This window comes from Sminthopsis crassicaudata, chromosome 1 (assembly GCF_048593235.1).
Source record: "Sminthopsis crassicaudata isolate SCR6 chromosome 1, ASM4859323v1, whole genome shotgun sequence".
Taxonomy (NCBI): Eukaryota; Metazoa; Chordata; class Mammalia; order Dasyuromorphia; family Dasyuridae; genus Sminthopsis; species Sminthopsis crassicaudata.
The window spans coordinates 112,432,972-112,460,438 of record NC_133617.1 but is presented as its reverse complement, the minus strand read 5'-3'; the positions used below and the strand labels follow the sequence as shown (position 1 = coordinate 112,460,438).

General features: G+C 34.8%; 1 long non-coding RNA gene across 1 annotated transcript in view; it reads left to right on the top strand.

Annotated features, from left to right (window-relative positions):
• The window catches only part of LOC141552820 (uncharacterized), a 113,840-nt gene extending 86,586 nt beyond the window's left edge, over positions 1 to 27,254 (top strand). Inside the window, exons 3-5 of the long non-coding RNA XR_012485250.1 lie at positions 16,423 to 16,532; positions 24,729 to 24,897; positions 26,496 to 27,254. This is a non-coding gene — a long non-coding RNA (uncharacterized LOC141552820). The remainder of the gene's footprint in view (positions 1 to 16,422; positions 16,533 to 24,728; positions 24,898 to 26,495) is intronic.
• Positions 27,255 to 27,467: the final 213 nt, after the last annotated feature.

Below are 27,467 nucleotides of genomic sequence, written 5' to 3'. Positions count from 1 at the left end.
TCACCATTACTTTTCAATATAGTACTAGAAACGATAGCCTCGGCAATAAGAGCCGAGAAAGAGATTCAAGGAATTAGAGTAGGAAATGAGGAAATCAAATTATCACTTTTTGCAGATGACATGATGGTATACTTAGAGAACCCCAAAGACTCTGCTAAAAAGCTTTTGGAAATAATTCAGAATTTTAGCAAAGTTGCAGGATACAAAATAAATCCACATAAATCCTCAGCATTTTTATACATTACCATCACAATCCAACAGCAAGAGATACAAAGAGAAATTCCATTCAAAATAACAGTCGATAGTATAAAATATTTGGGAATATATCTACCAAAGGAGAGTCAGGAATTATATGAGCAAAATTACAAAACACTTGCCACAAAAATAAAGTCAGATTTAAATAATTGGAAAGACATTCAGTGCTCTTGGATAGGCCGAGCAAATATAATTAAGATGACAATACTCCCTAAACTAATCTATTTATTTAGTGCTATACCAATCAGACTTCCAAGAAACTATTTTAATAATCTAGAAAAAAATAACAACAGAATTCATATGGAACAACAAAAGGTCGAGAATTTCAAGGGAAGTAATGAAAAAAAAATTAAGTGAAGGTGGTCTAGCTGTACCTGATCTAGAACTGTATTATAAAACAACAGTTACCAAAACCATTTGGTATTGGCTAAGAAATAGACTAGTTGATCAGTGGAATAGGTTAGGTGCACAGGGCAGGATAGTGAATAAAAATAGCAATCTAGTGTTTGACAAACACAAAGATCACAAATTTTGGGATAAGAACTCATTATTTGACAAAAACTGTTGGGAAAACTGGAAATTAGTATGGCAGAAACTAGGCATGGACTCACATTTAACACCACATACTAAGATTAGATCAAAATGGGTCCAAGATTTAGGCATAAAGAACGAAATCATAAATAAATTGGAGGAACATGGGATGGTTTTCCTCTCAAACTTGTGGAGGAGGAAGGAGTTTGTGTCCAAGGGAGAACTAGAGACCATTATTGATCACAAAATAGAAAATTTTGATTACACCAAATTAAAAAGTTTCTGCACAAACAAAACTAATATAAACAAGATTAGAACAGAAGTAACAAATTGGGAAAACATTTTTACAGTTAAAGGTTCTGATAAAGGTCTCATCTCCAAAATATACAGAGAATTGACTTTAATTTATAAGAAATCAAGCCATTCTCCAATTGATAAATGATCAAAGGATATGAACAGACAATTTTCAGATGATGAAATTAAAACTATTTCCACTCATATGAAAGATTGTTCCAAATCACTATTGATCAGAGAAATGCAAATTAAGCCAACTCTGAGATATCATTACACACCTGTCAGATTGGCTAAGGTGACAGGAACAAATAACGATGAATGTTGTAGGGGCTGTGGGAAAACTGGGACACTGATGCATTGTTGGTGGAGTTGTGAAAGAATCCAACCATCCTGGAGAGCAATCTGGAATTATTCCCAAAAAGTAATCAAAATGTGCATACCCTTTGACCCAGCCATACTACTACTGGGCTTATATCCCAAGGAAATACTAAAGAAGGGAAAGGGACCTGTATGTGCCAAAATGTTTGTGGCAGCCCTTTTCATAGTGGCTAGAAGCTGGAAGATGAATGGATGTCCATCAATTGGAGAATGGTTGGGTAAATTATGGTATATGAATGTTATGGAATATTATTGTTCTGTAAGAAATGACCAACAAGAGAAATACAGAGAGGCTTAGAGAGACTTACATCAACTGATGCTAAGTGAAACAAGCAGAACCAGAAGATCATTATACACTTCAACAATGATACTGTATGAGGATGTATTATGATGGAAGTGGATATCTTCAACATAGAGAAGAGCTAATCCAATTCCAATTGATCAATGATGGACAGAATCAGCTACATCCAGAAAAGGAACACTGGGAAATGAGTGTAAACTGTTATTTTTACCTTCTGAATCCAATTCTTCCTGTGCAACAAGAAATTTGGTTCTACACACATATATTGTATCTAGAATATATTGTAATATATTTAACATGTATAAGACTGCCTGCCATCTGGGGGAGGGGTTTGGGGGAGGAAGGGAAAAAATCTGAACAGAAGTAAGTGCAAGGGATAATGTTGTAAAAAATTACCCATGCATATGTGCTGTCAAAAAAAGTTATAATTATAAAATAAAATAAAAATTAAATTAAAAAAAAAAGAAAATTTGCAAACTATTAATCACATGACAGGTTGTTCAGATCAACCATAAGAGAAACGTTAGTCAAAACAATTATGTATTTTCACATCACGAACCCAGCAAATTGGTAAAGATGGCAAAATATGACTAATATTGAAGGCATTTCAAAGACAGGCACAATAATTTATTTCTAGAAGACCAATGAAATGTCCCAGTCATTCTGAAAAATAATTTGGAATTATGTCAAGAAAGCAACTAAAATATATATCCCAGATATCTCACTGCCTCACCCAAATATATTTTAGCATTATATTTTGTTGTAGGAAAGAACTAGGAACATAGTAGATGTCCATTGATTTGGAAGTCATAAACAAGTAGTGATACATAAATGGAATAGAGTATTATTGACTACAGAAACAATAAATATAAAAAGGACAACAAAGCATGGGAAGGCTTTATAATAATGGATAAAGTCAGAAGACCTAATCAGCAAGCATTTGTTAATGATAGTTAACATTTATGCAGCACATACTATGTACCATGCACTGTGCTAAGTTCTTTACAAATATCTCATTTGATCCTCATAATAACTCTTTGAGACAAACACTATTATAATCTTCTTTTACAGAAGAGGAAACAGAAGTGGGTAGAGATTAAGTGATTTCCTCAGGATTACATAATTAGTAAGAATCTGGGGATATATCTGAACTCAGTTCTATCTAATTCCAGGTCTAGTAATTTATGCCCATACTACAACTAGCTGCTTCTACTCTTTGTCAAGTGCTACACCAAGTATGCGAGATCACAGATTAAAATGAAACAGTCCCTTTCCTAAGATAATGATAAATAAGGAATATGAATTAGTTTTGGCAGCATATGCACAAACAACTGGGGAAAGGAAGGTGGGATCAGAAAAGGTGTCAAAGAGATGGTGGTATTTCAAAGTTTTGAAAGACCAAAGAATTCTAAATGGTGAAAATGAAATATGAGTGCATTCTAAGTATAAGGACCAACCACTCCAGGGTGATGAAGTATTGTGAGTGAACAACAAGTTATCCAGAATAGCTTGAGTATAGTTGGTATAAAGGGGAATAATATATAGGAAGGCTGACAAGCTAAGGATAGTATTGGTTACAAAGACATCTCAATGTCAGACAGAGGAATCTATATTTGATATTAGAAGTAATAGGGAGCCACTGGTTTTTATTGAATAGAGAAGTGATGTTGGTCAGCTTTGCCCTTTAGAAAAAAAAAACTATGATGTGGGAGACATATTTATTTTATGTGGGGGACATCTTACAGAAAAATAAATTCTTGAGGCAAGCAGCCTAATATAGGAAGCTCTTGCAAGAGTCAAAATAATAGGAGATTTAAGTCTGACGTAGGATAATAGAAAAAGAAACATAAGTGAAGGGCATTAGGGAGATGGAAATATTGTTGTTTGTCCTTCATTTTCAAAGAGGACCATTAATATTTTGGGTTAAATCTTGAGTTGCTGAGTTGCACAGTTATTAGCCTCACTGTCTCTTTCCAAGAATAAGACAACAATTAGGATAACTAGCCATGCAACAGAATGCAGTGTATTACCTTGGCATTTTGATGTCTGATCAAACTTTGTGTTACTGCTTCAGCTACCTTCATGGCCACTGGAACAAACTAACATCCAAACTGAATAGATATATGTATTAAAAGTAAATATGGAGGAGTATATTAAACCTAGAAGGATATTAGTGCTCTAAAAAAAAGTTCAGAGGAGGGGAGAGTTTAGACAAAATGAATTTGAGATGCCAGTAAGACATCCAGGTCAAAGTAATCAACTAACAGTCAATAGTACAGATGTTCACCAGAATGACATTGGCTGGGTATTTTGATCTTAGGGTCCTCAACATGAAGAGGATTGTTAAATATATGTGACCTGATATATACTGGAGAATGGTTCAGAAAACTGTGAGTTAAAAATGTAATGAAATGTCATTACTGTGATGTAAGAAACCACGAACATGATGAGTGCAGAAAAGTCTGGCAAAGTATAGAATTAATGCAAAGAGATATTAGAGACAACTCAGCAGTACATATGTCTATAACAGTATACATAGAAAAATAGCAGCAGTAATAATTGAAACAATGGAATTATGATAATTAAATTTAATCCCAAAGAAAAGAGGAGATTATATTCTTCTCCTTTCTTTATAGAGTTTAGGAACTATGGGTGTGGGACACAACACATAATCATCAGACTTAGCTGATATGTTAATAAGCTTGTTTTTTTTTTTTTTTTTTTTTTTTTTCTGAGTTTCTTCCACATTACTTCTCCAAGATAGTCTTATGGGAGAGAAAGGGAAGAGAGATATACTTACTTGTAAGTGAAGGTTATATAAAAACAAAATAATTTTTAATGGAGTAATTTGATATAATGACCAAGCATGAACTCAGGGAAGAAATGAAAATATGGATCTCCCTTCATTTATTCGTGATGTAGGGCACTATTGATTTGGAATGTTGCATAACATAGACCATCGAATACTATTGATTTGTTGTTTTGACTAAGCTACTTTTCTCCATTTTCTTTTTAATGTCAGCTTAAAAAACCTAAAGAAAGCTTAAAGCTCCAATAAATTTCTTTTAATAAGGGAGAACCTGATAGCATTTTTAAAAATCAGGAAGACATAAAACAAACAAAAAAATAAAACTTTAAAAAAAGCATCTGGGACAGCTAGTTGGTGTGTGGATAGAACGCCATCCCTGAAGGCAAAAGGGCCTAAATTCAAATCTGGTCTCCCACACAATACTTCCTGGCTGTGCCAGGGCAAGTCACTTGGCCCCAATTGCCTTAGCAAAAAATAAATAAAATAAAAAGATCTTATGAAAAATGGATGAAACTTTTTTCTCCTTAGTCCCAGAGAACAGAACAACAGAACTGGAAAAAGTGGATGAAGATATAGAGTTAAATTTATTTTTTATTTTATTTTATTATATATATATGTATATATATATAATATTATCCCTTGTATTCATTTTTCCAAATTATCCCCCCTCCCTCTATTCCCTCCCCCCGATGACAGGCAATCCCATACATTTTACATGTGTTACAATATAACCTAGATACAATACATGTGTGTGAATATCATTTTCTTGTTGCACAATAAGCATTAGATTCCGAAGATACATGTAACCTGGGCAGACAGATATTAGTGCTAACAATTTACATTCACTTCCCAGTGTTCCTTCTCTGGGTGTAGCTACCTCTGTCCATCATTGATCAACTGGAAGTGAGTTGGCTTTTCTTTATGTTGAAGATTTCCACTTCCATCAGAATACATCCTCATACAGTATTGTTGTTGAAGTGTATAGTGATCTTCTGGTTCTGCTCATTTCACTCAGCATCAGTTGATGTAAGTCTCTCCAGGCCTTTCTGTATTCCTCCTGCTGTTCATTTCTTACAGAACAATAATATTCCATAACCTTCATATACCATAATTTACCCAACCATTCTCCAACTGATGGACATCCATTCATCTTCCAGTTTCTAGCTACAACAAAAAGAGCTGCCACAAACATTTTGGCACATATATGTCTCTTTCCGCTCTTTAGTATTTCTTTGGGATATAAGCCCAGTAGTAGCACTGCTGGGTCAAAGGGTATGCACAGTTTGATAGCTTTTTGGGCATAGTTCCAAATTGCTCTCCAGAATGGCTGGATTCTTTCACAACTCCACCAACAATGGATTAGTGTCCCAGTTTCCCCACATCCCCTCCAACATTCATCATTATTTGTTCCTGTCATCTTAGCCAATCTGACAGGTGTGTAGTGGTATCTCAGAGTTGTCTTAATTTGCATTTCTCTGATCAGTAGTGATTTGGAACACTCTTTCATGTGAGTGAGTATAGTTTCAATTTCTTCATCTGAGAATTGTCTGTTCATATCCTTTGACCATTTATCAATTGGAGAATGGTTCGGTTTCTTATAAATTAGGGTCAGTTCTCTATATATTTTGGAAATGAGACCTTTGTCAGAACCTTTACTTTTAAAAATATTTTCTCAATTTGTTACTTCCCTTCTAATCTTGTTTGCATTAGTATTATTTGTACAGAAACTTTTAAGTTTGATGCAATCAAAATCTTCTATTTTGTGATCAATAATGATCTCTAGTTCTCCTCTAGTCATAAATTCCTTCCTCCTCCACAAGCCTGAGAGGTAGACTATCCTCTGTTTCTCTAATCTATTTATTATCTCCCTCTTTATGGCTAAATCATGGAGCAATTTTGATCTTAACTTGGTATATGTTGTTAAGTGTGGATCCATATCTAATTTCTGCCATATTAATTTCCAGTTTTCCCAACAGTTTTTTCCAAAGAATGAATTTTTATCCCTAATGTTGGTATCTTTGGGCTTGTCAAAGATTAGATTGTTATAGATGTACCCTTTTTTGTCCTTTGTATCTAATCTGTTCCACTGATCGACTGGTCTATTTCTTAGCCAATACCAAATGGTTTTGGTGACTGCTGCTATATAATATAGCTTTAGATCAGGTACACTTAGACCACCTTCCTCTGAGTTTTTTTTTTTTTTTTTCATTAGTTCCCTTGCAATTCTCGACTTTTTATTCTTCCATATGAATTTTGTTGTTATTTTTTCTAGTTCATTAAAATAGTTTCTTGGGAGTCTGATTGGTATAGCACTAAATAAATAGATTAGTTTGGGGAGTATTGTCATCTTTATTATATTCGCTCGGCCTATCCAAGAGCACTGAATGTCTTTCCAATTATTTAAATCTGATTTTATTTTTGTGGCAAGTGTTTTGTAATTTTTCTCATATAATTCCTGACTTTTCTTTGGTAGATGAATTCCCAAATACTTTATACTCTCAACATTTGTTTGGAATGGAATTTCTCTTTGTATCTCTTGCTGTTGCATTTTGTTAGTGATATATAAAAATGCTGAGGATTTTTGTGGATTTATTTTGTATCCTGCCACTTTGCTGAAATTTTGAATTATTTCTAGTAGCTTTTTAGCAGAGTCTTTGGGGTTCTCTAAGTATACCATCATGTCATCTGCAAAAAGTGATAGTTTGATTTCCTCATTTCCTACTCTAATTCCTTGAATCTCTTTCTCGGCTCTTATTGCCGAGGCTAGCGTTTCTAGTACTATATTGAATAGTAATGGTGATAGTGAGCAACCTTGTTTTACTCCTGATCTTACTGGAAAAGGTTGTAGTTTATTTCTATTGCATATTATGCTTACTGATGGTCTTAAATATATGCTCCTGATTATTCTAAGGAATAGTCCATTTATTCCTATACTTTCAAGAGTTTTTAGTAGGAATGGATGTTGGATTTTGTCAAATGCTTTTTCTGTATCTATTGAGATGATCATATGGTTCTTATTAATTTGATTATTAATATGGTCAATTATATTAATAGTTTTCCTAATATTAAAACAGCCCTGCATTCCTGGAATAAATTCTACTTGATCATAGTGTGTTATCCTGGAGATGATTTTCTGAAGTCTTTTTGCTAATATCTTATTTAAGATTTTAGCATCAATATTCATTAAGGAGATTGGTCTATAATTTTCTTTCTCAGTTTTCGATCTAGCTGGTTTAGGTATTAGTACCATGTCTGTGTCATAAAAGGAGTTTGGTAGGACTGCTTCATCCCCTATTTTTTCAAATAATTTATATAACATTGGGGCTAATTGTTCTTTAAATGTTTGGTAGAATTCACATGTAAATCCATCTGGCCCTGGGGATTTTTTCCTGGGGAGTTGATTAATAGCTTGTTCTATTTCTTTTTCTGAAATGGGACTATTTAAGCAATTTATCTCCTCCTCTGTTAATCCAGGAAGCCTATATTTTTGGAGGAAGTCATCCATTTCACTTAAATTATCAAATTTATTGGCATAAAGTTGGGCAAAGTAACTCCTTATTATTTCTCTAATTTCCTCTTCATTGGTGGAAAGGTCCCCCTTTTCATTTGTAAGACTATCAATTTGTTTTTCCTCTTTCTTTTTTCTGATCAGATTTACCAAAGGTTTATCTATTTTATTGGCTTTTTCATAAAACCAACTCTTGGTTTTATTGATTAATTCAATAGTTTTTTTTACTTTCAATATTATTGATTTCTCCTTTTAATTTTTGTATTTCAAGTTTAATTTTTGGTTGGGGGTTTATAATTTGGTCTTTTTCTAGCCTTTTAAGTTGTAAGCCCAATTCGTTAATCTTCTCTTTCTCTATTTTCTTCAAATAAGCCTCTAAAGATATAAAATTTCCCCTTATTACTGCTTTAGCTGCATCCCAAAGATTTTGGTATGATGTCTCATCATTGTCATTATCTTGGGTGAAATTATTAATTGTTTCAAAATTTGCTCTTTCACCCAGTCATTCTTTAAGATGAGATTATTCAGTTTCCAATTACTTTTTGGTCTATTTACCCCTAACTTTTTACTGAATGTAGCTTTTATTGCATTGTGATCTGAGAAGAAGGCGTTTATTATTTCTGCCTTCCTACATTTAATTTTGAGATCTTTATGTCCTAATATATGGTCAATTTTTGTATAGGATCCATGAACTGCTGAGAAGAAAGTATATTCCTTTCTATTGCCATTCAGTTTTCTCCAAAGGTCTATCATACCTAGTTTTTCTAATGTTCTATTTACTTTTTTAATTTCTTTCTTGTTTGTTTTGTGGTTTGATTTGTCTAAATCTGAGAGTGCAAGATTGAGATCTCCCACTATTATAGTTTTACTGTCTATTTCTTCTTGCAATTCTCTTAACTTTTCCTTTAGAAAGTTAGATGCTATACCGTTTGGTGCATATATGTTTAGTATTGATATGGCTTCATTATTTATGCTACCTTTCAGCAGGATATAGTTTCCTTCCTTATCTTTTTAAACTAGATCTACTTCTGCTTTTGCTTGATCTGAGATAAGGATAGCTACCCCTACTTTTTTGGCTTTACCTGAAGCATAATAGGCTCTGTTCCAACCTTTTACCTTTACTCTGTATGTATCTCCCTGCTTTAAGTGTGTTTCCTGCAAACAACATATTGTAGGGTTCTGATTTTTGATCCAATCTGCTATCCATCTCCATTTGATGGGATCGTTCATCCCATTCCCATTTACAGTTAAAATTACTAATTCTGTATTTCCTGCCATCATATTATCCCCAGATTATGCTTTTTCCCTTGACCCCCCTGATCTCCCTTCCTGATATTTAATTTACAGACCCCCCTTGTGATGCGCAACCCTCCCCTTTTTTTTTTTAGTATCCCTCCCCCCTCCCTCCAAGTCCCTTCACTTATTCTTCTTTTCCTTTTCCATTTTCCTCTCCCCCCTTTTAATGAGGTGAGAGAAAATTCTCTGAAAAACAAATATGTTGATTATTTCCTCTTTGAGCCTCTCCTGATGAGAGTAAGATTCACACAATAATTCTCCCCCTCACTAAATTCCCTCAGATATGGTGTATTTTCTATGCCTCTTCCTGGGATGTAGTTTCCCTCTTTTTATCATCCCTTCCCCTTTTTTCTGAAACAACCTCCTTCTCTTTACTACCCCACCTTTTTTTTTTATATATCAGTAAAATCAAATTATCCTTGAGTACTTTTTATATACCCACAACAGAGTTACAGTTCTCAAGGGTTCTGTGTAACTTTTTCTGTTTCTCTTCAGTCTTGTGGATGTAGATCAAATTTTTTGTTTAAGTCTGGTTTTTTTCTTAGAAACACATAGAATTCCTCTATTTCATTGAATGACCATCTTCTTCCATGGAAAAAGATGCTAAACTTAGCTGCGTAGTTCATTCTTGGTTGCAGTCCTTGATCTTTTGCCTTTCGGAATATCAGGTTCCAGGCCCTTCTATCTTTTAAAGTGGAGGCAGCCAGATCTTGAGTGTCCCTTATTGTGCACCTTGGTATTTAAATTGTTTTTTTCTAGCTGCTTTCAGGATTTTCTCCTTTGTGTGGTAATTCTGCAGCTTAGCCACAATATTCTGTGGTGTTCTTTTTTTAGGGTCTATTTCAGAAGGAGTTCAATGAATTCTTTCCACATCTACTTTCCCTTCTGTTTCTATTATCTCTGGACAGTTCTCTTTGATAATTTCCTGTAAAATAGAATCTAGGCTCTTTTTTTGGTCATAGTTTTTGGGAAGTCCAATGGTCCTCAGATTATCTCTCCTAGATCTATTTTCCAGGTCTATAGATTTTCCCAGTAAGTATTTGACGTTGTTCTCCAGCTTCTCATTTTTTTTTTTGTTTTGTTTGACTGATTCTTGGGTTCTCTGTGAATCATTCATTTCTATTTGTTCCATCCTGACTTTTAAGGAGTTATTTTCTTCTTTCACAGTTTTTAGTTCTTTCTGTAAATGCCCAATTTCGTTTTTAAATGAATTATTTTGCTCTATTGAATTTTTTTCCATTTCCCTAATTTTTTTTTTTGAGAATTATTTTCTTTTTCCAATTCAGAAATTCTATTTTCTTGAGACTTTTTTATCTTCTCCAATTCAGAAATCCTACTTTCCTGTGATTTTTTGACCTTTTCTAATTCACAAATTTTGTTTTCCTGTATCTCCTGTGAATTCTTTATTTTTTCCAACTCCAATTTCAGGATGTTGTTATTCTCTATCATAGCTTCCCCTTCCTTTCCCTATTTTTCTTCAAGCTTTCTTAACTTTTTAATAGTCTCATCTAGGAGAGAGTTATGTGATGGGGGGCAGGAATCGTTCCCCTTTAGGTTGTTATCTGCTGTCTCTCTGCTGTTAACTTCCTCAGGGTTGTATCCCCGCTCTTTCTCTGTGTAGAAGGAATCTATGGTTTTTCTGGCTTTTTTTGTTCATATTTAAAAAATCTTTTGGGGTCTGTCCCTAGGGTAGGAAATTATTTATTTACTTCTTTACCAGCTTCCTCCCAGACAGGATGGATGCAGAGGCTCTTGTGCCTGAGCTAAGATAGAGCTCTGGGAGAGAGTTCCCCACCCCCTCCCTGGAAGTGCCTCAGAGGTGACTAGCACTGCTGTGCCCCGAGGGCGCTGTGTTTTAGCGGCTTCCCTGAGGTTGATATTGAACAGTAAATACAGCACAAAGCCTAGCCTATGAGTTCTGGTGGGGCGTGGATGTCTGCAGCAGGTGACGTGAGAAGCCCCTGTGCTCAAACTGGAAGTGTCTGCCAGAAACCGTGGTCCCTAGTTCAAAGGTTCCACTTCTCTGGTACTTCCGGATCTGAGTTCCACTCCCTCCAGCTAAGCTAGGCAATGTGTGTTGCCTTGGGCCGTATCCACCCACTTGTCAATCACTTAACTATTCTCAGGTGGTAGCTGAGGCCACACCCCCTATTGCCGAGATCTGCTGATTCACCCCCAGGGTCCTGGAAAATCTAATCTATCTGAGTTTTTTTAAAAGTATTTTAGCTTTCTCTTCTGAATTGCTATATTATAAGCAGAGAAGAGCTAACGGCCTGTGCCAGATTCCTTTATCTCAGTGGCTTCTCTGATCCCAGAGCCCTTCCCAGCGCAATCGGCGCAGTATGCTAGCACCCAGCCATCTGTGCTGACCTCTCTTCTTCCTCCTTTTCTGTTGAAACTCCAGATTCTCTTCAGCTGGTAAGTAGTGCTTCCAGTCCTTGTGGTATCTATCAGTCCAGGGCTATTTGTGAGGCTGATTTATCTAATTGGTTGTGAGGGAGTGAGGACGTTCACAGAGTCGTGTGTTTCTTCTCCACCATCTTGGCTCCGCCCGGAGTTAAATTTAAATTTGAGGTGAATGGAGGAGCCTGCATTGGGTAGATGCTAATAATTTCAAGAGGTCACAAATGAAAGAGGCTGCCTTAAGAAGTAATAATTTTTTTCCTTATTAGAGGGAGGAATCAAAGGACTTGGATTCAAATCCTAGGGCTGACACTCTCTTTGTGACTTCAGGCAAATCACTTAGTGTTTAGAATAATTTCTGACACAGCAGTCACTTTAAAATTATTTTGATTGTTATTGTTGAGTCACTTCAGTCATGTCTAACTCTTTGACTCCATTTGAGATTATTCTTGGCAAAAATACTTTAGTGGTTTGCCATTTCCCTCTCCAGTTCATTTTACAGATAAAGAAACTGAGACAAATTACTTGTTTGAGGTCAGATTTGAATTCATGAAGATAAGGATAGAAAGAACATTCTATCCACTGGACCACCTGGCTGACAAAAAATTATTTTTTTTAAATTGAATGATATTTCCTTATTTGTAAAATGATAGATCAAATGATCTTCAAGATCCCTTTATTCTCTAAATTCTATACTACTACTATGGCCTCAAGATAAACTCTTATACAGATAGATACATAGATAGATTATGAATAAGAATGTGACTTAAGTCATCTGGTCCTAATTTTAATGAGAAAACAACTCCTCTATAAGACATACTTAACAATTGATTATCTTACTTAGCTTGAATCCTCAAGTAAGGAAGAATATTCTACCTCCTGAACAGATCTCTTATTCCATTTCTGTATAATTCTAATTGTTAGGAAGTTTTCACTCTAATTCATCTTTTTTGCATTTTACATCTATTACTGCAAGTTTTCCATGCTGGGATAAAACAGAATATGTCCAATCTCTTTTCCATACAATCTGTTCAAATAATGGGATACAACTAATGGTTTCTACTTTGACTATTTTCTTCTCCAGGCTTACTATTTCTAATTCTTTCAAATGATCTCACTATGACACAGGATCCTTCTTAGCAGAAGTGAGGAGTGGGGAGATGTACAGACAAAAACTGAAATACCAAAGGAAATATATCCAGAGATGTGAATAAAGTTGAAAAAACCCAAGAAAATAGTTAATAATGATTTTTATGTTTATATAGCCTTTTAAGTAAATGTATTTTTAAAATATACTATCACATTGGATTCTCAGAACAACCCAATGATGTGAAACTACTAATTATATTCATTTAAAGATCAAATTGAGGAAATGAAAGCAACTAGTCAAAGTTAATAAAATTATGTCTCCATTTCCTGACTTCCCTGACTTTCTTCACGTCCAGAAAAATCTACCTTTCCACAGGAAATCTTTCCCAATCCACCTTAATCTTAGCATTTTTCTTTCTATTGATTAGCTCCAATTTATTCTGTATATATCTTCTTTGTACACAGTTGTTTGCCTGTTGTCTCTTCCATTAGATTTAGATAATAACTTTTTTTTTTGTACTGTCAGTGCTTAGGCAGTATCTGACAAATAGACATGTAAAAAATATATACTGACTATGTGTCTGGGATGAGATATGAATCAGATCTTCCTAAACTCAAATTCAGGACTCTATCCTGTATGCTACCATGTGTCTTATTATCACTGGAATTGACAACAGAAATAAAGCAATATCTCCTTGGTATCTGTTCCTTGAATTCTTCATTTTTATTTCACTAAATTAGATAAGTAACTACATAATAGCATAAATTATATACAGGATTGGGAGATGAAAAACAATAGATAGACTCATATTGTAACATGTATTTGGATGTCTAGAGAGAGAATTGAAAGAAGAATAGTTTATGTGTGTTTTTCTTGGAGAAAATACAAGAGCAGGTTTTGAAAATTAAAAGGATTTCTAATCTCTGATAATCAGTTGTGGAGAAATCCCCTATAGCTCATGATATTCAGGTTATCTCCTTCCTCTGTGGACACCAGGATATCAAATGCCCATGGAAAGGCTACTCACTGTGTGGTCTGCTGCCTGCTGGAATTAGCTCTGAGTCTTTCATCTCTGGCTTTATTAATTCAAAATACTTGAAACTTAAATAAGTTGTCTCAAATTTCACTGTAAACATCTACAGAAACATGGGATGGATTTTTAAACAATTAAGTTTGAAAGAATTTTGATTTGCATATAAATAATAGCTGTGTTCTTCCCCCAATATCAAATTCCAAAATTTGAGGAGAATGAAGCAAAACAGATGTGAAATGAGTGCTCAATATTATGAAAGTTCTTTATGTTCAAGTCCAAAGGGACATGGGGGATAAAGGGCTTATAAATTAGTCTATAGGGGTAAGTGCCTTGTATTTATAGTTCTGGACCCTTATTGCTATTTCATAAAATCACAGATTTAGAAGTAAAAGCTGGTTGAAGCCTCTTATCCTATATATTCAGAAACTGTGACCTAGGGAACTTGTGAATTGCCCAATTTCATACAGGTAGCAAATGATGGAGATAAGTTCTGAACTCAATCCTTCAGTGCACTTAACACTGAGTTACACTATCTCAAATTCCTGACCTATACCTATAAATTCTTAAGAATTATGGGAGACCTGAGTTCATTGGAGTGTTTTTCATGTAATACAAATGTTCCCTACTAATCATTGCTCTAGTTACACCTTGAGAAAATGTAACTCTAGGAAGCCTAGTTGAGAGCCTTAATAGGAATTAGAGTTCATCTTTGGAATTTGATGTCCCATATCCCATGACTCTTTCTTTTAGGGCACCATTTACTCTTGTTATAATTTGTATAAATTTGTTACAGGGAGACTATCAGTAAGCTATTTTAATAGTTTAGACACTAAGTAATGAGAAAACCTATAATACAGTGGCAGGTATTTCAGAGGAGAAAAGGGGTAATCACAGGAGATTTTGAGAAAGGTGAGTTCCAGTGAAGAATCTTGTATTACATACACATTGTTAGACTAGGTAACTTAGAGAAAATGGGTTTTCTCAACAGTAAGCTGTAAAGACTTTAGGAAAAGCTAATGAGTTCTATTTTGGATATGCTGAGTTTGAGATGCTTATAAGCCATTCAGTTCATGATGTCCAACTGGCAATTGGAGATGCTAGATTTCTCAGAAGGGATCTTAGCGATGTTTATATAAATCTAGGAGTTTTCTGCTTAGAGATGATCATTGAAGTTAGTGAAATTGATGAAAAGACCAAGCAAGAAAGTATTACAGGAGAAAAGAAAGGGTCCCAAGATTGACACTTTCTAATGAGGTGGGGGAGAGAACATGAACAGAGATAAGTAAATATAAATTTTGTCATTTGATACAAGATAATAATTGATGAAATAAGGAAGTGGTTCTTTTAGAAAGTGGTCCTTGAGATGAGCTTTAAAGAAAGGTAGAGGTTCTAATAAATAGAAGAGGTGGTATCATCAAGGGGTGACCCTAAAGGGGTTGGGACAGAGGGACAAACTGACAAATGGACAGGATGAGGGAATGGAAAGCAATATATGGGGAACAATAAGCAGGCTGGTTTGCATGAAAACTCTAGGCTTAATTCCTCTCTCCTCTCCAAATATTGGATTTGTCAGAGGCAGAACAAATTCAGTTCCCCATTTTTGTTTTCACTGAGTCTACATGATGCTAAAACAGCTGGATATTCAGAAAAATTTGGATGTGATATTATGTCAAAAGATCACTTAAAATGATTGATTCCTCTATTTGCTCTGGCAAGACACAAACTAAGTCTTTATTATGGAGGACACTAATTCAATTTTTGTGTTTAATAATAATTTTTTTAAAAGCCATATTATTGTGTAAATAGTAATGAGTTCAAGAAGATATCTTTCTAATTTTAAATTGGATCGGTTTGATATGTTGCAAAGCACTCTGAAGAAGAGTCCAAAACCGTGCTAGGTTCTTGGCTTGGTTCTGAGTCACCCAAGCTAGTCACTTTTCCTGAGTTACCTCCTGTATGAAATGGGGATCTTGGACCAGGTTATTTCAAAGTTTCTTTCTAGCCCTGACAGTTCATAATTCAATATCCAAAAGAAAAAAAAATGAGGTGACTGGTAATGACATTGATGCTCTGGCAAAAGGAACATATTTTTGGCTACTTTGAGATATCTGTTACTAAACAGAACTCTTTAAGTAATGCCTTTTTTCCCCCTCTCCCTTTTCTTTCAATCATAGTATTTAAAAAAGGAACATATAGAAAAAGCAAACACTGGTAAGAAAGGGGGGAAAAAAACCCTGGCTGGCTTCAAAATTCTTGGAAAGAAAAATCAACATTTCCGCCAGGATTTATGTACATTGTGAGATAATTACTGTACAGCTTTCAATGAAATTAACTATCATACAGATGTGGGCTTTCAGTATGGCAGCCAGATGTAATTTCTCAGTTCAACTAGGCCTTTCTTTCTCCTCCCCTTTTTTTACTCTCTTCTTAAAAGGACGAGAGGAATAAAATTAATTAACTTGTATTAATTAATCTCAAATTCTACCTCACCTGACAAGAGCTAATTGTTTTCCTAAAATCCCAGATTTGGAGGAGAAAGGGATTTCCTGAGTCATCTAGTAAAGCTTCCACATTTCACAGAAGAGAAAGCTAAGATTATGAAGCTTGTCCAGGGACACTCATTCAGGACATAAGGTAAGAGAGATAATATTTGAAACCAGGTCCCCTGACATTAAAAGAAGTACATTTTCCTAATGCATTATCTATTGTTATTGTTATTGTTATTCAGTCACATCTGACTTTTCATGACTTATTTGGGGTTTTCTTAGCAGAGATACTGGAGAGGTTTTCTATTTCCTTCTCAAGTTCATTTGACATATGAGAAACTGAGGTAAACAGGGTTAAGTGACTTGCCCAGGGTCACCCGTTGGTAAGTGTCTGAGGCCAGACTTAAACATAGGAAGATGAATTTTTTCTAATTCCAGATCTTGATCTCTATCCACAGTGGCACATATCTGCCCATTATATTGCATAGGACCTCTATTGCCAAACTAGGCAGTTACATTTTATTCTAGAGGTGCCATGGAAGACTTGATAAAAAGCTAGATCTAGAATGAAAAATCCTCATAATTGAATCTAGCCTCTAATAGCTACTAATTATGTGAAAGTATGCAAGTAACAGTCACCTACTCTATTGCTTAATCTATTTGAAAGAAAAAAAAAAGAGGAAAATGTTATTTTTGTTGTTCATCTCAGGTAGCAAAAGAGTGAATAGCCTGGCTTCTAAGCTAGAAATGTCAGGTTTTGTATCTTGTCTTTGACAGATATTATCTATGTAACCATTAGCAAGTCACAAACCCTCAGAGGCTACCTTTTTAAGGTTGTAAATTATAGAAAAGTTGCCAATATGAATTAGTGATGCAGAGAATTTTCTTACCAGAAGTCCCTTCCAGCAATAAGATCATAGTTATAAACAAAAAACAAAGAAAAAGAACACAAACAAAACAAAACAAAAGTGCCTGTGGATTGTTGCAAGACTCATGAAATGAAGTTTACAAAACTTTACAAATAGAGTTTTGAAAATGAATTATTGTGTACATATCAGCTAACTTAAAAAAATAAATTTTGATAAAGCAAATTGAAAACAATAAAGCTCCAAATGTATGACATTTGCAGATGTTAGGGAGAATGAAGTGGTGGAGGAATCCATGAAGATAAAATGACATGGGGGAGATAATTTGAAATTTAGAAGTCAGAGGATCTTTGATTGCATTCTGACTTTTGATATCATTAACCCTTATATCCTCTCTAATACTGGGTACTATGGATAATCTCTCTGAGCTTCAGTTTTCCCACCTATCAAAGAAAGAGGCATTCTAATTAACCTTTGAATAGTTTTGCAACTTTAAATCTGTGATCAATAAAGTCTATCAACACAAGATGGATAAAGAATGAGTTATATTAGGTGAAGGCATGTCAATGAGTTTGCTTTTCATCTCTATAATGCCAATCAATTAAGGTATCCATGATAGATTAGTGCAAAAATTATGATGCTACTGACTATTTGAAATTTACTGTCAGATGAAAACCTGTAATGTTCTTTTCTCTAAATTGTAATCATTCTCTGGGAGCAGGTTTCTTGGGGAGCTTCTGGAGGCAGCCTTAGTTTCAGTCCAGTTCAATAATTCCAAATGCAGCCAAGAGTCCAAATCCTTTACTGTCTCTTTCCAAATCTTACCTCCTTCACTTGGGGCTTGGCTTGTTTTCTGGAGGCCTTCTGGATCTTGGTTTCAGTGTTCTCCACAGGACAGCCTGCCACCACTTTTCTGTCTTCCTTCGTTCTGCCCGAGTTGTGAATCTCCTTGATTGAATCCTGAATCTGATTCTCCTGAAGTCTCCTCAATGTCTCCAGCCAGCATAAAGGTGGAAGTTGTAATGAATCTTGACTCTAAATATCCCAAAGTCCTCTCCCGAAGTTCTTCTGAAGTCTTCCTTGGCCCTGAGAGCTTCTTGCTTATATGCTGCCCATTGAGTACATACTAATCATTTCATCATTAGGAAACCATTATTTGTTGTAGGATTAATCAATGCTAAATTAGATTTAATCATTGTCTCCTCAATTCCACTTAGTACCTTGTTTCAAGTTCTGGCCCATAACATCTCCTTGTAGGATCAGATCAGTCATACTGAACCATGCTAAATTAGATAATTATTAGTTTAGTGACTTAGTACCTTGTAAAAATCTTAACATCTCCCCCTTTCTTTTGATTTAGAATATAGGGTGGTCATCACTTCTTAAGGGGATGAGAACCCCAAAAAAGTAGGTGATCACTCCTTCTCTGAAGGCTCAAAAAAGAAGTGAAAACATCATAAAAAGGAGGTAGTCACACCCTCTCTAACTTCTCAGGGAGATGAAAATATCAAAGGAAATGGGAAATCAAATCAGATTAGTGGGTTTCTGAAGAGGCTCACTTGAAACAGGTATACATAAATCCATCAATATTGGAAGTGTTACACATAATTACATAAATTGCATAAGCACATAGTAACATAACACATGAGGAATTATACATATCCACAAGTCTTAGAAATAGTCCAAAAGGAATCCATTGTCCATTAGTTCATGTGCCAGGAATCCAATAATTCCTGCAAATTTTGAAGTCCTTCAATAGTCTCATGAACATTTTTTCATCTCAAGGAATCCATTAATCCTTTGCTGGTTTTCAAGTCCTGCAACAGTCTTATCTTGTGTTAGGAAACCCAATGATTCCTGATGGTTTTCAAGTCCTGCAATAGTCTCATCTTGTGTTAGGGAATCCAATGATTCCTGCAGATTTTGTTCTTAAGTCTTTCCCTTTGTTTCCAGATTTTTCTTTTTTTCTGACTCTCTCTGATGGAGAAGGCAAATATGGTTCATTGGTACCCATCTGATTCCTTCTCCATCTGTGGACATACAAGCAAACCCTCTCGCCCAAGTAGTTAACCTGTCTGGTCCTTTCCATTCACCACTTTCTTGATCTCTCCACATCACCTGGTGATTATCTAAAGCCAGTGGAGCTGCTCATACTGGACACTGCCCTTCTGGTGGATTATAAAACCTGTCTGCTGGAGCCAGTGCATCTTTGTCAAAAATTTTTAAAAAATTAATGGTATATAGAACTAAATTTAGAAGCTCTCTAGGGTTCCCCATGGTTCTCCCTTTCTTTTGTTTTTTGAGGAGTGTCTTAATGTCTCTGTTTCTTCTTTCTACTATTGCCTGACCTTGAGGATTAAAAGGTATGCCAGTGGTGTGTAAAATCTTATACTGTGCACAAAAGTGTGTAAAATGTTTAGAAGTATATGCAGGTCCATTATCTGTTTTTATTTCTTGTGGCACACCCATAATTGTAAATGCTTGGATAAGGAATTCAGTGACCACTCAGGCTGTCTCTTTTGCTGTTGGCATTGCAAAAGGTATCTACCACAACGTGGATAAAAGACAGATGAACAAAAGATTTATAATGGGTCATATCCATTTGCCAGATTTCATTGGGTCTCAAACCATGAGGGTTTTTCCCTCGAGGAAGTGTAGGAGCGTGGAAAGGAATCCTAACAATAAACAAGAGAGTGCCAAGAAAACTGCTAGTGTCTCCAACCACAATGAAAGAAGTATCCAAATCAAGATAGTAAGTGAATAATTCTGTATAAGATGTATTGGGAGATTCACAATAGAATAATTGAATCATATCACCTTCCTCCTAAAATTTTTCAGAAATCAGTGATTAAGAAGAGAGGTGTTTTAATTTGGAAAGGGAGAGGAATATTATTTAGAGCAGTGATGTCAAAGTCAAATAGAAAAGTAAGCAACTGGTGGCATATTGACTTAGAAATTCACTTAGCAACATTATCTATTATATTTTCATTGATTTTGCTAAATGTTTCCCAATTACTTCCAAATCATATTTTTGATTGTGCTGGGGAGTATTGCAGCTGAAGTAGTCTTGTACACATTTGACATTTCTGATTTAGAGATCATAAAGGTGACAAAGTTACAAAGTAGGCAGATTGTAGTTGATAATGTAATACATTGTAATTATTCTAGATTTAGATCTGAAAGAAACCTCAAAGGCCATTCAGTCTAGCATTTTCATTTCACAGATAAGGAAACTGAGCCATACAGAGATTTTTTCTTTTTCTTATTTAGAATGTAATTTGAAGCCAAAACCTTCTAATTCCAAGACTAGCCCTTTATTCAGTATACCAACAAGTAGAATAATAAGAGGTGAGTTTAGTGGAGTAGTAGATAGAGTTCTGGGGTCAAATCAGATGTCATACACTTCTAGCTGTGTGATTTTGGACAAGTCACCTAACCCTATTTTCCTCACTTTTTTTCTTAAGTATAAAATGATCTGGGGAAGGGAATAGCAAACCACCTCAGTATCTTTGCCAAGAAAACTCCAGAAAGGAATGAATAAAAACATCTTAAAAAGAAGAACAATGGTTATAAAAAGTAAAGATTGACTTCAAATCAAAACATGACATATTTTCTTATTGGTTTATTTTATCCTGACAACTGAGAATAAGCAGCCCTCCCCCACTTCCACCCTGAAAAGTTAATAGTAATCAAAAGGTCAGAAGTGTGCAGATTGATGTACTTTATAAGATTTGTACAAAATTTAGGACAGAAATACTTTCATCACTTCATAAAGAAGTAGATAGTTGACCAAGAGATAATTTGCTATGCTAGAAAGAACAATAGATTTGGAAATTTGGAATTTTGTTTCAAATCATGCTCTTCCTTCCTACTACCTCTGCAACCATGGGCAAAGTCACTTTCCCCTGTTTGTTCCTTAGTTTTCTTATCAGTTGGAAATTTAGGGTTTCCAAGAAAAAATATCTATATTATCTGTGCTTCCTGCAAAGAGAGAAATTATGTTTAATAAAGAGATGTTAGCAGTGATGAAAATTCCAATAGTATTTCAGGAGTAACTCAGTCACCTGAAATGCATAGAAAATAAAGGCTAATTTTAAAGACAACTTATTTGTTATATTTATTCCATGAAAATGAAAAAGAAGGTAAATAAATAAGTTAAAAGATTACTTTAAAATTTTGATCATTCTCAAGGCAATTGTCAGGTTAAGGTAGTCCATAAGGATTGAGCTTTGACTCTTTTATTTCAGCCTACCTAAAAATCCTAAGCAACAATAGTATTGTGTTTTCTTTTGTTTTTAGGTGAGTACAAACATATATCAGTAATAGACAGGGCAGTTTTATACCTATTACAGAAAAGAACTGATTTAACAATAGAGAATAAAATATTCCAATTATTTGACAATATGAAAATCTCACTAGGATTTTTGTAAGAGATCTGTTTGTTCCCCCTCCACTGGGTTCAGCCTTATCACTGCCAAATGAATGCTTTTCTTTGTGCTAGTTTCTTTTCTCTGTGGGTAACTTGGTCCCCCTCAACTAATCTGGGGATGCCTTTGACACTGACATATCTGGTAGAACTGTTCCAGTATCCAATATTCCACTGGGTTGCCCAGGAAATGGGAATTTACCAGCTGCCTTTTGAGATTTACCGAGTCCTTCAACTGAAGGCAAGAAGACACAAAGAGGAAGTGGCTCTAACCCAAACACAGGCTTGCTTAAGGATATCATGAGTTCACTGGCTATCCAACTGCAATGAAGGCCCTTCTGTGATGGTCCTTTCAGAGTTCTAAGAATTGTCCATCACTTTAAGATCAGCAGGAGGACCAGGAATTTCCTGTTTAGTATATTCATGGATTTCCAGCTCAACAGTTAATTAAATGTCAGTCTTTGTGACAGATAAAAAATAATTCTCTATCATGTATTATAAAGAGAAAGCTAAGCTACATATATATTTTATATATGCCATTTTTTTCCTTGAAGAATGTAAACTCCCTGAGTTCAGGGACTGATTTGTTTTTAATCCCAGGATTTAGTATCATGCTTTGCACAGAGCAGGTACTTATTAAATTCTGAATGGAGAAGAGTATGATTCAGAGAGTTGCTAGAGTTTAGAAAAATGAGGAAAACATAGCTCCTTTTCAGTAGAAGCATAGCCATCAGCAGTTTTTTTTTAATCTCTTAATGACCTTTAAACCTATCTCCTTTCTTCTTTTCAATTCTCCTACTAATTAATAAACAAACTGGGATTAAAGTTGTATTGGGAATTTAAGACAGTCACTTATAAAGTGTCATAAAAGACAAGTTCTCTAAAGAGAAACTAATTCATGCAAAGTCTTTCCAAGCTTTAACTCAGTATTAAAAAATGTGTTTGTTACATATGTTTGTTACTACAAAGTACTTTTCACATATAATTTAATTTGCCCCCTCACATAACAAGCATGTGAATCAAACAATTCAGGTTTTATATTCTTCATGTCAGCTGTCTATTTTATTCTTCTTCAGACTTTTTGCTTTCTCCAGTGCTTGGTACAGTGACAAATATAGTAGGCATTTAATTAATCCTAGTTATTTAATTGATTATTTCATGCAAGCATGGGAATGGTATTCAAATTATCAAAAAGAACCAGTTTGTATTGAAAAAAAAATCATCTCTGGCAGGAAGCCACTAGAGAATTACTGAAAAGGGGAAAATGACTTTAACTGGGATGGTGATGGGTAAAATAAGTAAAAGCTGTGGATTCTATGATCAAGATAAAGCTGAAAAAATAATCAGGTCAGAGGATATGAGAGTAGATTTCAGGTTATGCTTGATGAGGAGTAAACTGAGGTTCTAAACTGAGATGGATCAGTTGGTGTCCCCTTGCAGGCAGTTTGGTCTTCCTGAAGGCCAAATGCTTGTCTATCCCTTTACTATCAATAAACACTTTGTTTCCATACAGCATTGAGTAGCAAATGAATTTGCTACCTAACCCACCCTTGGTTGCTTTGGGGAAAGACAGAAGTTAATCAGACCCAGAAGAAAAGGAACTGACCCATCTCGGTTTGGAACCTCAGTTTACTCCTCATCATTCTGAAATGCAAAAAATTTAAGGTGCATATTGGACTACTTTATTACATCCCTGATACCCAGAATTGCACTTAATAACTATTTGTTGAATGGAGTGATTCCAGAGATATTTTACTGCAAGATAGGAAGGCTTCATTTCTACCCTATACAGCTTGGGTCAAACTACTTGGAAGCTAGCCTTCATTCTAGGAAACCCAATTGAAGGCATTCAGGTTGGGGGAACATAGATGATTAAGGGAATAAAAGCATTTGTAAAGAAAAACAAAGGAATGGAAATAGGAATAGCTTATTTAAATAGCTAATGTGTGGTGAGTTAACAATCTATAAATATTAGGCTAGTGTAAACACCAAAGAGAAGAGAGAATGATTTACCACAATATTTTTTAAAAAGGAAATCTGGGTGTAATGAGATGAAATGAAGGGAAAGAAAGTTTAGAATGAATATCAAGGAAAGTCATGAACTTTATTAAATTACAACTCAGACTACCCAGGAAGTAGCGGAAGCCTCACAACTGGGAAACTAACAATGAGTCTGGGACATATGGGAAGGAATAAATTGCACAGAGCCAGCCTGCTCATCTATCTAGGACCAGTGACCTCCTCATGGATTGTTTTTTTTTTCTGTTTTTCTAGGATTCAGGGATTCTAAGAATCATAGTAAAAGTTGTAAGTCAGGGCCAAAATTTGGAACAGATGTGAGCCAAAAGTTGTTTTCTCCTTGCCTAATGCAATGCATGTAATATGCTTGGGTTCTTTGACCTACTTTTGTCAGTTTGGAGAACATAAGTCTCACAGCAGAAAACATGCTATTAAATATTATTCATAGCTCCACAAATACACTCCATATTACCTTTTGGCCATTGGATCCTTGATCTTCTTCTACTGTGATGTTGCTGTTATCATTACCAGATGGCTGGCTATATGCCTCTAGTTACCCAGGTTCACTGGTCTAACAAACAAGAAAAAAACACAAAAATTGGAATCATATTGGGTACATATATTGGATGAAATGAAATTTACAATGAAATATAAAAGAAATGAAGTGGAGAGAGCCAGAGGAGACTGACTCTCCCCATGCTGTTGTAGAATAACTAAAAAGGGAAATGCCTAAAAAAGATTGGGTAGCTGATATCATATTATAAAGAGGTATTTAACACATAAACTACCTTTAGGGGTCCTTAGAGCTAATCCTTCCTAACTTTGACTCCCAAAGCATTTTTTTTGTCATTGAGCACTGGATTTTGGAGGAGTAATGGGGAATATTGGTCAAGAATTTATTAAACACCAATTATATCTAGACATTGCATTAACTACTAGAGATATAAAGAAAAGCAAAATCCTACACCTTGACCTAAAGGAGATTATATTCTAATGTAGGACATATCATGCAAAACAATTTTGTATCTTCAAGATGTATGCAGAACAAAAAGAAGATAATCTCCAAAGGAAATAATTACTTGTTGGTGGATTGGGGTGACTCTTCTGAAGAAAAAAGTTTTGAAGGAGACAAGAAAACCCTGGAGGCAGAAGTTAGGAGAAAAAGTTTTCTATCAGGAGAAGACTAATGCAAAAACATCCAGGTAATTAATGAGGTATAGTATATGGGGCATCTAGGTACTTCAGTCAAAAAAGTTCCAGTCCTGGATAATCCAATAAGTTAAAATCCAACCTTAGATACTTACTACCTGTGTGACCCTGAGAAAGTCACTTAACACTTATTGCCAAAGTTTCCTCATTTGTAAAATGGGATCAAAAAGAATTGGACATGACTGAATAACAACAAAGTGTGTGAGCAGCAATAAGTTAGTCTCTATACAGTATATAAGAGTGTATGTTTGGGGGGGAAGTATAAGACAACTGGAAAAGTGGAAGGGGGCCTAGGTATTAAGGGCTTTAAATAGCAAAAATAACATTTTTGTATTTCATCCAGAGGGTAAAAGAAAGTCACTGAAGTTAATTGAATGAGTGACATGATTAGACCTGTACTTTAGGAAAATTATCTTTTTGGTAAGAAGATGAGTAGGGAGAGTCTCTCTTATCTATGAAATATGTATATGCTTAAAACAGAAAAGGCTACCATAGTGTATAAGCTTGTCTTTGTAAAGTTTGGTTTCAGTGTTTAGATTAATTTTGGCAACTGTTGTTTTTTTTTTTTTCCCCTTTTGGCAACTTTTTTTTTTTCTTTCATTTTTCACAAGCAAGTCTTTTACGTTTACTAAACCACACTGAATGCCTCATCTCACCCTTTTTTATTTTCCAAATGATCACTGCTAGTTAACTAGTATAATCCCAGTCAACTAGACCCCTTTTCCTACTGCCACCTGAGTCCCATAGGTCAATGTAAATGATTACTTCTTTCCATTATTTGCTGTTTCCTTTTATGTGACAGATAGGCATGATCTGTGAAATCCAACACAGAATTGCATATCAAAAAGCAAGGGTCAAGTACTTTTCATAGTATACTATTGGCACACTAAGATGTATTTCAGAATAATTTGTATCACTCCCAAGGATTTTTCTTCAGCATATTTTCATTTTCATATGATTCCTCTGAAATTTAATTCATTATATACATCTATGGCTTCTTTTATTGTGGTCTTCTTTGTGGATTCAAAAAAGTTTAATTCATATGACAGAATCACTTAGTTGATCTGTATCTTTGAGTTAAGTTTAATTTTAGAAATCAAAAACATTTCTAATCTGGCATTTCTATAGCATAGTATGTCATTTAAATATGACAATGTTGGAAGAGAAGATCAGAACCATATTTAGGTAGGGAAGAATCTTCATAAACATGATGATAATTGTAAACTTTATTTTATATCTAGTAAATAATGATGTAATAACAATGTTCATGATGATGGTAATAATAAAATAGAAAAGCACTTCAAAAATATTATCTTATTTAATACTCACAACAGAAGTAGGACCTTAGTGCTATTATTATCCCTACTTTACAGATAAGGAAATTTAGGCATACAAAGATTAAATTACTTGCCCACAGTTAGACAATTAGTAAATGTCTAAATCTGGATTAGGGAAGCTGGGTAATGCATTGGATAGAGTCCTGGACCTGGAATCAAAGACTCTTCTTTCTGAGCTCAAATCTTGGCTTAGATACTTCCCAGTAGTATGACCCAGGACAAATCACTTAACCCTATTTGTTTCATTTTTCTAGAGTACAAAATGAACTGGAGAAGGAAATGGTAAATCACTCTGCTACCTTTTTCAAGAAAAAATCCAAATGTATTCAGAAAGAATCCTGCACACCTGAAAAAAAACATCTTTCTTACTCTGGTCCTAATGGTCTCTCCACTGAGCTACTTTGTTGTATAATTTTAATCTTTTTGCAGTTTTTGAACATATTTAGATCAAGTACTTAAATATCAAAGCTTATATTCTTATATTATATTTAATATATACAAGGATTATTCTGTACCAACTATAAAGAGAGTAAATAATAAATTCTTATTGGTGGAGAGAGGATGAGAAGAAATAGGGGAAATACTACAACTTGAAGGATCCAGAAAGACCCCCTACAGAGGTAACACTTGGACTGTGCTTTGAAGGTAGCTAAATGTTTTCTGAAGGGGAGGTGATAAGGGAGAACATTCTAGACACAAAAGTCCAGTTTGTGTTTAGGGAGGTAGTAGTTGAGATGTCATGGACAGTATTGCTTTGCACAAAATAAGTATTTTTAATTATTTAACACATTTAATCAAATCAGAAAATTAACTTTATTTTTAAAAATCAGGGTGTTTTAAGATTTATCTTGGACTACAAACTTCTTGTCAGATACCATGGCAATGCTAGAAATAGTAGTTGATATTTATATAACCCTTTAAAATTCCTATAGTTTTGCATCATATCTTATTTTATTTAATTGTCACAACAGCCTATTAGACTGATGTTATATTATTGACTCCTCCCTCCCTTTTTTTTTAACAGATAAAGAAACTGATCCTTAGAGAAGTGACATGTATTTCATTCTTGGCTTCATGTTTGTCATTCTACTAAGTGTACCACCATGTATCAATACTGATAATGCAACACTGGAATGGTGGTTTTTTCATGAGTTCTTTGAGGATTATCCAGATGGCCCACTAATAGGAGTCTCTTAAAATGTTCACATGCAGAGTATTATAATATC